This window comes from Bison bison, unplaced genomic scaffold (assembly GCF_000754665.1).
Source record: "Bison bison bison isolate TAMUID 2011002044 unplaced genomic scaffold, Bison_UMD1.0 scf7180017864535, whole genome shotgun sequence".
Classification (NCBI taxonomy): domain Eukaryota; kingdom Metazoa; phylum Chordata; class Mammalia; order Artiodactyla; family Bovidae; genus Bison; species Bison bison.
In genome coordinates, this window is record NW_011495084.1 from 13665363 (window position 1) to 13665846 (window position 484).

A 484-nucleotide genomic window follows, 5' to 3' on the forward strand; every position below is an offset into this window, starting at 1 on the left:
GTCCAGTGGTCAGGACTTGGTGCTTTCACTGTTGTGTGCCTGGGTTCAATTGCTGGTAGGAAAACTAAGATCCCACAAGCTGCACAGTATGGCCAAAACAATAAAATCAAGTAAAAATTTAAAAAAGGATTCAAATTCTTAAATCAATATGCAGTTATTCAGATTTTCTATGTCATTATTTTAGTTTTGTATGTCATTTTTAAAAGACATTTGTCCTTTAAATTAAAATTTAAAAATTTATCCGCACAATGTTTATTATATTCTCTTTGTAATGCTTATTGTATCTTTTGTATTAAAATGAAAGCTAAAGTGTTAGTTCTTCAGTCATGTCTGACTCTTTGTAACCCCATGGACTGTAACTTGTCAGGTTCCTCTGTCCATGGGATTCTCTAGGCAAGAATACTGATGTAGGTTGCCATTTCCTTTTCCAGGAGATCTTCCCAACCCAGGGATCAAACCTGGACCTCCCGCATTGCAGGCAGAT

General features: G+C 36.0%; 1 protein-coding gene across 1 annotated transcript in view; it reads left to right on the plus strand.

The window, feature by feature from the left end:
* LOC104982649 (multidrug resistance-associated protein 4-like) overlaps positions 1 to 484 on the plus strand; it is a 350332-nt gene that overhangs the window by 278147 nt on the left and 71701 nt on the right.